This window comes from Pundamilia nyererei, unplaced genomic scaffold, assembly GCF_000239375.1.
Source record: "Pundamilia nyererei isolate P.nyererei 1_Seehausen unplaced genomic scaffold, PunNye1.0 scaffold00025, whole genome shotgun sequence".
In the NCBI taxonomy this organism is placed as follows: Eukaryota; Metazoa; Chordata; class Actinopteri; order Cichliformes; family Cichlidae; genus Pundamilia; species Pundamilia nyererei.
Window position 1 is genome coordinate 4353998 of NW_005187426.1, and position 11109 is coordinate 4365106.

Here is an 11109-nt window from a genome sequence, read left to right on the forward strand (position 1 = left end):
AAGCAGCAGGGAAATGTATGGAAGCAACTGATTCATGTCCAAAATCATTTGCAGTTTGTTCAGAGAGAGGAGAAATTGCTACTATGATGTGCACAAATGACTGAGTGTTGTGGAGATTGAACTAATAGTTATGAGAATTTCAATTCTGATCTGAGAAATGCACCAAAGCGACTGAGAAAAACTGTAAATATGAACTGGCTAAATGGCTGTAATTAATTTGGATTTGAACACAGGTGTGTCTACTAACTATTGACTGTTGTCTCAAAGTGTGCATGAGAGGCAAACAAAATGTATGGTAGACTTACAAATGTAATGTAATGTCATTTTACTGAACAGAGAACAATATCAAAATATAATAAGGTACTTTTAGCATGTTGATAAAACAGACCCTTGTGAGTAAGCAATGAAGTATGGATGAGTATATCTATTGTGTTACAGCTCAGACACTGGTTGGCCATCTGATCACAAATACAGTACCCAGAATACTATCATCCATCCTCACATCTGGTGTCTGAAGTTCCTGTGTGCCACCTGTGGTCAGACAGACAAGAAGAACAGTAGGCTCCAACCTCTCTCAGCAGCCTCCCTCTTCTCTCTGCATTTACCACCCAAGGCCTTTGTTGTCAACAGTGGCTTCAAGCATTTTGATTCAAGAGCCTGCCTGCTAACATTTGGAAATCATTCTACAGCTTCCACTACCAAGGGAGGATCACACTGTGGGAAAAATTTACAGTTATTTGCTCATGATTTTTATACACCTTAGTTTTCATTTTGTACACTTTGCATTATCTCTTGGAAGGTATAAATCCTAAAACAGAAGCAATCCCATTTCCCTGTATACTACTAAACAGGGGACTAAAAATGTTATAACTTTGAAACTTGTTTTAAAGATTCTTTATTATTGCGTTGTTATTGGAAGAAAGTCTTCATTCTTACCATTCTGTGTGCACAGTGACTTATCTATGTCAGTGCCTTATCAAGCAAGACACTCTATGTTTCTTACAGTTCACAGACAAAGAAATAAAATACACTGTGTCGACTCAGGAACCCACTACAATCCAACCGCTTTGTGGATGGCAATCTCCTAGTCCTTTGACACAAATTTCAAAGAGCTGGGAGTAAACAGTGCATCAAGGTCAAGCTCTTTATCAAATGAAAAACCAAGAAGAAACAATCCTTTTGTGTCACACTGTGTTATAGTAAAGGGAATAATGCATGTATTACTCCAAAGCTTCAAAGAACAGTGGCAGGCTTCGTTCAGCTCTTACGCTTTCAGGAGCATAAGAAAAACTTATAATTAAATCTTAGCCTCAAAGAATGGCTAATTTATAACCTGGTTAGTCTCTGGCTGCTCACTTAAGGTGCAGGGGAAAAAATTCACCAAAACAAATGGCGTAACTGTTACAAACAGCTTTGTATTTGTGTTGTGGGACTTTTATCTTCCATTTTTTTGTCTGTTTAGTGCTTCTAAAGAATCTCTGTGGCTTTTCCTTCAAGGAGACAATGAGAGAAAGGACAGTGAGAGCATGTGTGTGTGTGTGTGTGAGGGTGTGTGTGTGTGAGTTGTGTATTGGGATTATGTTGCAAACCATGCTATATGCTGTTAGCGCACATTACACAGAATACAACAATCAAATGCCTCGCTTTCTTGTGCTGTATATTAATGATTATGTTATTTGATTATAACACTTATATTTTCATTTGAAACACGACTTGTAGTGTTCCTGTTTTCATCATCATAGAAGTGCCAACAATTTGTATTAGTGATATTTTTTATCTTCTCCTGTTTTTTTTTTTTTGGTTTTGTTTTTTTTATTGGGATGAAGTTGAAGGAGTCTAACCTTGAATCATAACAGAAAAAGGAATAAAGCCACAAAGAAAAAAACAAATATATGTGGAATATATAAGAAGATATAGAAATATATGAATATATTCTTTTGTTATATCTAATATTGTATTTATCAACTTGTTTATAGCAAACCGTGAATGTAAAGTATTTTAAACGTAACTGTCCATAGTCATAATATAGTGTTTGATGTATAGCTAAGAAAAAAAATTATATTCCATGTAACCTTGGGCTACTTTGTCACATATGAATGTGAAAAAAAACCCACCCTGGCTTTACTGGACTACGTTTAGAGTAATGCTATGTACAACACCAATGTCCTATTGATCGTGAGTGACAAATGTCTATGAAGAATTCTGAAGTATCAACACGATGATAATAAAGAATTTCTTCTATACAGTTTAACATTGCTTTTTCTTTCTTTATTTCCTTTTGTTTTAGTTTTTAAGCATTCAGCTATTGCTAACTTTATCTGTTTGTCATAGACATTATGAACACAGTTAGTTTTACTGTTGGATAAGCACTTCTAATACTGGTTCACTGTGCCTTTATACTCATGCTACTAACTCTGTTTTTTAGTTAATGCTTACTAAAGTTCAGTATCCTTAAGGTGGTATCATTTTCATGTTCATCAGTTACTCTAAAAGAAACTCTGAAACTATAATACAAAGTTAGTGAATTACAGTGATAATCTGCAATACACACCAGTTTTTTTTCCCCAACATGATGAGTTTAAAAAGAACACTTCCTTCTGCTATCTCTGTGGTTTCATTGAAAAAAAGATACTTCTAAATACTATTTTAGAATGGATCAGGCATCGCTTTCTAGGCTTCCTGAGCACTGCCCAGGATGATTATGAGTGGTTTAAGTAAAATCAACCAGAGTATTTAAAGGATAATATTACATCCAGCAGTACGACAGTACTCTAGAGGTTTGTTTCCAATACTAGCACAATCATACTGCAAATGACAAGGTCTACATTTAACCTTATTTAATTTGATGGAAAGGTGATGCAAAATTTTCCAAAGCTTAAGAAAGATTCCAGAGAGTAAGCAAGCCATCACTTCCATAACTACTATTTTCAGTATTTCATTGCCCACCAAACATACACCATGTATGAATAAGGATGCTCTAATGAGTCTGATACTGGTCTAATTGTGTCTGCACAGGAGGTATCAGGTCAGTAATCTTTTTCAGGTCACTAAAAATACCTGAATAAATAATAGTACATAGTACACAGAGGTACATGGAGGTAAATTAAAAAAAAACCCTCTTTGGCCATTGTGTCACACACATAACTGGGCTGAATAGTACATACCCTTTCAATCAGCTGCACAAGATAATTAGCAGAAATACATGGCTGATTTTTTTATTTTTATTTGTAGACATGAATAAGGCACAGTTACCTTTACCTTTACTCGTGTGTTTGGACTGCAACGCCATAGAGTCCATAGCTATAATTGGTTCTGTCTATACATTAACCCTGTGACTGGCACCCACTTGTTCAAAAGTTGATATGGAAACAGGCATAAAGATACCCTACTTTTAAGGAACTCCTTAACTTGACCAGTTTCAATTCATAGGTAAAAGCATGGCTGGAGGACATCCAGCACCCTTGCCCTATTATCTTGCAGGCCACTAAGATAATTCACAGGCTCAGTAGCACATAGGTTAATGAGAATCACGGTGAAACAGAAGGTTCTAATATTGTTTAGCTCTTAATTGCTGTATAGAGCTTGGGGGGCAGCATGTATTGGCAGATACGGTAATAGTCGCCTTTTTTTGTCTTAAGGAGTACTATTTGAATGTCACATGAGGTCTCCAAACAATTTAGAATCAACCAAAAGGACCTGGGTGATAGGCCTGGGGTGATGTAAGGAGAGTCTACATGATTTAGTCAGTCACAGTGATTCATAGCCAGATGGATGGAAGAATCGTATATATTTTCATGTGAATCCATTCAGGCTTATAAATCTTTATGCATATACTATATATATATATATATAATGTAGCGTGTCAGGCTACATTTCACTGTGTGTTATACTTGTATAACTATGCATGTGACAAATAGAGAACTTTGAACCTTTAAGGAACATGTTTTACATCCCCTAACATGAAATATGCAAAGAAAAACTAATGTTATTATTATATAGACAATAAACAAATATTAAATTAAATAAATGGTTAAATAAATGGAGTGGTTATTTTGTTATTAATTTATGAATATCCAACATCAGCTCTGACTTGACAGGAATGCTATCAGTCATAACATTATATGTAAATGAAGCAGACAAAATGAATGAAAACACTTTTATTTAAAGAATGTATGCAATGTGCCAAGAGGCAGTAATCTAGAGTCGGACCTAGTCTCAAGGTGCAAGGTTCACATATTGCAGCAAAGCTAAAGGAAACTGCAGTTCATTACTTAAAGAAGCTACCACCTACATGTGCAGGGCCAATCACAAAGAACCAAAGTATACCAAACAAACGATTGCCAATTTTACAAACACAAGACTTGTTACAAACTATTAACAACACTGATAAGTAAACGCAGAACAAATAGAAACAGTGCTAAGTGTTCAATATCTGACAAAATAACCACTATGTGTTTATAGCAGGTACAGTGATGGCATCTGGATTAGTTTTTCTCTGTTTTCTATATTGCAGGGTCTTTACCTTACAATATAAATAGCCTTGAAGCAACTGTTGCGGTGATTTGGCACTATAAATATAAAAATGATCTGAATTAAATTTAAGTTTAATTGAACTGGATCACAGCACTGGGGTGCCACAGTTCCAACTAGTCATGGAGGCAGGTGGCAAATGTAGGTACCGTCCTAAATAGTGCATTTTCAATAAAAGCAAAGAAACCAAAATCTTCAAAGGGCAATTTATGATCCCAAATTAATATCCATTACATAATATCCATGGTGAGTTTGTTTATATTGTTTGGTTTGATTTGTGTGGTATCAAGAGAAAAGATGATACTAACCTCACTCTCCATTTTGAAGTGACTGTTATTCATCAAACAGTGATTCATCTTTTCACTAGCTTGAATATATTGCTCTTCAGGAGATCATCAGCTACATTGAGATTTTAAAAGGCGTAGCTTCATTGTGTGAATGAGTTGTGTAAAAAGTGCTCATAGAAAAGTTCTAGTAGAATGCAGATTTTTAAAATAAAAATTTGAACTTTTTTTTTTCTTTAAGTATTATTTTAAACAAGCGACACAGCACTGTGCGTAAGCTGGAACTCATAACCATTAACATCAGGCTGAAAAGCAGTCTTTCACTGATCTCTCTGGCTAAGAACTGCAAGAGTCTGTTCTACCTTCCATTTGCATGAAGTCTGAATGCAACCCATCTGTTGTCTGCACAGCGTACTGACATGCCCTGGGATACATTTCTATATTTCCATAACCAGACGAGACATTAAACATCTAGAATAAAAAGATTAAAGGAACATCAAAAGGTTAAAATGGAGTTGCAAAATATTTTATTTCATTTGATGGATCTTTAAAGTCCTTAATGCTTTTCTTTGACATGCTGTCTGATTATATGTTATAAAGGCCTTTTCAGTAACAAAACTATGCAAAAGCTGCTTTGGCTCGGTCACAGAGAAAAGATCACTGCTTTGTTTTCTTATTATTATTTCAATGACATGAAAAAAAATGGAAAGGACATTTTTTAATAGATGAATGAATTTGGGGGTGTAGTAAAAAAAAAAACAACCCCCTCCCCCAACAAGAACAACAACAAAAGGCTAACTTTTGCATACTTAGGCTAACAGTGATAATTCAATAAATGGCATCAACAGTATGGCAATGTTTATGTTAACAAAAATTACTTCACAAACACATTTAGAAGGTGCATACAATTTCTGGATTTGTTTGACTGTAGTGATGAATGGAAAACATACTTGCAAAATGGAAATTACATAATTTCACTGACTAAGAAAATACTGTTTTCTGCTTCAGAATGACATAATTTAATGATTAACATTTTATAATTGATCATTTTTTGAAGATGGGCTTGAATAGTTTTAGTTCTACCTTAATGCAGCAAAAAGGTCAAAACCACAAACTTTCATCAAATTTGTTAAGCTAATAAAAGTCAGGCCAGACCAACATAGACTGCTTCTTAATTGTCAGCTGTGTACAGCACTAATAGGATTTGAGCAAAGGAGGGTCATTTTTTAATCCAGCTCTTCAAACAGAGGACTTGTTCTATCTTGTTCTATGTTCACAATCCAATTGTCTTGAAATAATCCATATGACTGAGCAGTAAAATCCTTTTTTGGTTGGAGGGAAAGTGTTCTGTTTCCTGAAGACAACTCAAAAAAGGAGACACAAGTAGAGCATTGACTGTGCTGCTACAAAAACACTATAAGATCATCGGTTCAGATTAGAAAACCTTTGTTTTCTACAGCTAAGAAGTGCTAATATTAAATTAATGATAGTGTTAATAATGTCAACCCTTTTTTGTGTCACATTAGCTTGGCAATCATGCAGAAACCTATTTAAAGTTAAGAGTTCTTCTTTGTTCACACATGTTTGATGCATACAGTTTGAAGAAAACCTTATTTGTGTTGACGGATAAAGTCTTAGGTTAACAGTTACTGTGGACGTTGAAGGTTAAACAGAATGCCAGACATCAGTTCCTCCCCTTAGTGCAGCAAAAATGCCTTGTTTTTCTTGGAAATATAAAGGAAACTCACCAAGCAATGAACTTTTCCATCATGACCTCCAGCTGTGAGAAAAATAATCTTTTACTGTTTGAGCTTTAACAACATTTCCCGGTTCTTTAGCGTGTGGCTTTTTTTTTTTTTAATGAAAAGAATGCCCCATTAGGTATTTTCCATTATTGGGTGCCAAATTTGATTATTACATTAATTTAAACCTTTTTTGTTTTTTTAGTTCTGTCCAACACTTGTAATATTGTGTCTGTAACAAAAATGACAGACAGTAATAGTCACTTAAGTGCTTGGAAGTCTTTAATCACACAGCTGAATTGGAGATTCAGAAATCACAGAGCAAGCATGGGCATAGCACAATGGACAGCATACCTCAGGAAACTCCTCTCCTCCCAAGGGCACACTTCTCTGGATGATGTATTTCCTGTTTATTTCTTGGGGCCCCCCATCAGCTTTGTACCAAAAAAAACCCCAAAACCCTGGACTATATCGAAATTGCTTTCCAAAGAATAAGATAACTCTAAAATTTATGTGACCCTCTCCTCCACTTTTGTAGTTTAAGCCCATCCATTTTTATTATTCTTAGAAGCAACATTTTCCATTAAAATGAGTAGTGCCTGTTTCCTGTCTTCCAAGAAAAAGGAGACATAAATCTAATAGACATCAAAATCTGATTCCCACTTAAGATATGGTTACATATAGTTACTTTTCAAAATTCCTGGTACAGTAAACATTTCTGATAGTCCAGGTTTAAAACCAACAAAAGAGTAAATGTTCAATAGAATATATATTCTATCTAAATAGAATGTTAATTCATAACTGATCTGTGGCCTTCCGGCTGTGTGATAAACCAGTTATCAAATAGAAGACAAATAGCTTTCAACTTAAAATTAGGTTTTTGGGTTGTTTTGCCTTGGGTTAAGTAGCTCTTAAAGTCATCCGTACTTTCTGTATACCTTGAGAACAAGAAATTAGTTTTCTTAATTTCTTTACTTTCTTAAGTATATGTCTTGTTTTAATTTTAAAAAAATCTCAAGAGCAAAGAAACATACACATACTGTACACAAGCAGACAAGCATGTGCACATACTTCCAGACATGCAGACCATAAAAATCTGATATAAATCCTTCTGGGAGTTCATGTTTAAAAATAGGCACAGTGTTGGTCTACACATGAAGCAACTTTTGAACATAAGCTGGAAAATCACTTAAACTGAGGTACACTGGTCTGCACCTATGGGACAGGACAACAATTCTTTCCATTCGGTATATTTCTATGTCTGTATTTTATGACATTTACATGCAATTTAGCCAACATTTGTTCTTTGTTTGTTCTTAAATTTTCACCAAAGGTGTGTGCACTCCTATCACTGTTCCTAAATTCACATTAATGTTATAGACATACAGAAAACATAGTGAGCAAAGTGAGTTTGAAGTCTGAGCTCAGTAATACTGAGCTCAAATGTCAGTTTATATTCTTACTACATTCACACTGATGCTATGAGTATTTCACAAAGTATCTGCATTCGCTTTACAAAGAAATGTAAGTGAATCAAACCAGGAACAAAAGACCAGAGAGGAGGCCTTTTACAAGACTGATGAAGTAACTCAAAATGTATTAATGATCCAAACAGCAAAGATTAGGCCAAGGCATTTCCTGCAACCATGTGGTGGTTTTAAGGCCTGGACCTTATTTGACATCTGGCACATCTATTTGGCACAAACAAGTTACATCACCTCATGTGTCCTGATATGTGGAATGTGGTTGCAAAAATCTCATATTTCAGCTTCACTGAATTCAGTGATTTGTAAGCCTGACTTGATGTAAATTCATGATGTTCATGATTTTCAAAGCAGCATCAAAATCAATTAAGACCGTCCTTAACAAATTTTAGATGGCTATGGTCAATCAGCCTGCACATGCTCATCAGGTAATAATATTGGGATTGAGATGTGTTCAGATATGAACGAATATCAAAACATTCAAGCCTAAAATATCATGGCTAAATAAAGAAAACATGGAAACATAGGAAACCTAAGCTTTGCAATTTAACATCAACAAGATTTTTGGCAAAGACTCCTCACACATGACATTGATTTAAATCCAAAACTGAATCAAATGATGTCTCAAGATGAAATTCTTCGACTCAGGTTGGACTGGGTTTAGGACATGGCTTCAAGAGGCTCTTTTGTCTTGTCTTGAAATTTAACTGGGCGTATCTAATTTCACATATGAGCCAGAAACATAGAAGTGGGGCAAGACCCATAAAATGTTTCTCCCACTTGAGTTTTTCATGATTTTGCCTTTGAAAAGATTAACTGGTGTAAATAATAATAAAAGGAGTGATTCCAATATACCCTTTGCATGTGACTTATAATATAGTATGAGGTTCTCCTCAAGGGGTAACAGTGCAGCTCTGTTTGTTTGTATGCATATTTACGTTGGATGTAAATGTGGCAGGAGTGTACACAAATGGATTCATTCAGGCATGTGAGTGTGTAAGTATGTTTGTACAATATAGTTTACATTTGCTAAGGACTTTTACACCAGTGACTGGCATTTTATGCCAATCTAAACTCGACTAGCCCCAGATGTGTTTTTTTTAAAGGAACCGAATTAACACTGAAAGCAAGTTATAAACTTAAACAGACATATTTCGGGTAAAGTTACATTTACTTATCTTTGCAGCATTATGTATGTTGTGTAAGTAACTGCATGTGAATTGGTCTAGGACCACTACACTGAAAACTTAACGTTTTCAGCAAATTTCTGCAATACTTAATATTTCAGAACCTTAGTAAATCCACAAAACACTCTGTAAGATAGAGATAGAAAGTACTTAAGAAAGTATTTAAGTAACTTAAGTAATACTTAAGTAACTGATGGACTGGTGTTCTTTGTAACACATGAATGCCATGATGCTCTTCTGTATCTTAGTTAACCAGCTAAGATCCTTCCAGGATTCCCTGATCTTGTTGTTTAGGCTTCTTTTCTGTGGTGGCCTTCTTCTGCATGCATCCTTGAAATTATACCCAAGTGATTCTAGTATTACTGTGGTAGTGTTGTATATGCACTCACTGAATTCAGCGATACGGGTTGTGGGGATTGTGCACAGAGCAGTGTTCACATTTGCAAGCATCTTCGCTGATGGGACTTTGTCAGTGAGCTGAGGGAGTTTTGTTAGAATCTCCATCATCAGCTCAGTAGATGCATCTGTGATTGGAGGTGGCTGAGCATGATCTAGTTCAGTTACATTGCTCTTTTCTACCAGGGTTGGGTCATTATGTCCATACTTTTCAGTATTGTTCCCACGATGCTGTAGCCTCTGGATCTCCAGCTTCGATAGTAGCTGTCTTCTATTAAAGTTATTGTAATACGCTACCAGGTGCCTCTTGGTCAGGGTAGATGTTGGCTTTCTGCTCATTCACAATTCCCACATGTGTTCCATAATTCTCTCCTTGGGTTGGGTTGGTCAGGACAGTACTATTCCATCAATTGTTAGTCCTTGTCTATGTATAGCTTGCTCCATTAGGTTATTTCTCATTAGTATATCCTGGTTCCCTACACTTGACATGGACCTTGTTAAGCCAGCTGGTGTAGATTTGGTTATCCAAAAGTCTTACTGTACTTAAGTAGTCAAAAATAGCTCAATTGCTATCAAAAAACTGATATCTGGCTTAATACTTACTGGAAAATTAAATGTTGCAAAGACATAGTAAGTTACCTAGGGAAGGCTGCATCTAATGGAGTGGTAAATTGTTATGTAATTTGCCAAGAGTTAAACTCTTCAAAGCAGAACAAAGTGTAACAATGTGTATTCGTGGAAAGGAATGCTGTGTAAATAGATGGAAGGGTAATTTGGTAAAAATAAGTGCATGAAAGAAGAAGAAGAAGGAGAAGAATTCCAAACCTACAAGCAGCTTGAGAAGCTCTGGCAGCCTTTGCTGCTCAATGTTCTTTATCATTACACAGTGTTAAGCAGTTCAGAAACTGGATGACGTGCAAAGGATATGTACTATGACAAAGCAGAAAAGAAGAGGACAAACAAAAACGTCCTGTTGTGATTGAGAACAGAATGTTTGTTTTCACCTAACCCTGGCTTAATGTCTCTATCACTCCAGATCTCCAGTCCATGGCTCTTTTTCAGTTTTCTTTCTCTCTCTCTTCTACATTCTATTTTCTGCTTCTTTATGTTCTCCATTTTATCTCTCCTCCTCACTGTGTCTCCTTTATTCTCTCATTTGAAATCCTGTTTGAGTTGATTCCTAGTCTGCAATCTGTCAAAGAAGGAATATGGTCCTCATGTTATCATACCCATCAGCAATACATTTCCTGGGAGGATGGTGTGTGTTATGGTGTATGTGTGGGTGTGTATCTGTCCTGGACAAAAATTTAAGCGTTAAGCCCCAATCTTTCGTAAGATACGTAAACTATATAAACTAAACAGAATTATCATGTAAAACAAGAATAACAAGCTGTTAAAACACCCCGTATGCATGGATACAACTGTTAACTTTTTTAAAAGGTGAAAAGTACATTTATTTCTACTCACAGTGGCTTGCAAAAGTATT